Below are 265 nucleotides of genomic sequence, written 5' to 3' on the forward strand. Positions count from 1 at the left end.
AAAAAAAAAAATAGCTGGTCTATTTATAAAGATGTTTCTCTAGCCTTCAGACATTGCCGTCCTCACCAACACTTGCTGTCAGTAATGATTTGACATCAGTTTTCTCAACCACAACTTTGAGGGTTTTTCATTTGCATTTAGAGAATCACAGCAAAAGTTCCCTACATTGTCAGGATGAATGCTTCTGAGGATGAATGAGCTTTTTCATGACAAGAAGCCCACTCTTTAAAGGGGTCATATGATGCGATTTAAATTTTTCCTTTCT

The sequence above is a fragment of the Sinocyclocheilus grahami genome, unplaced genomic scaffold (assembly GCF_001515645.1).
Source record: "Sinocyclocheilus grahami isolate Dianchi unplaced genomic scaffold, SAMN03320097.WGS_v1.1 scaffold18493.1, whole genome shotgun sequence".
NCBI lineage: Eukaryota > Metazoa > Chordata > Actinopteri > Cypriniformes > Cyprinidae > Sinocyclocheilus > Sinocyclocheilus grahami.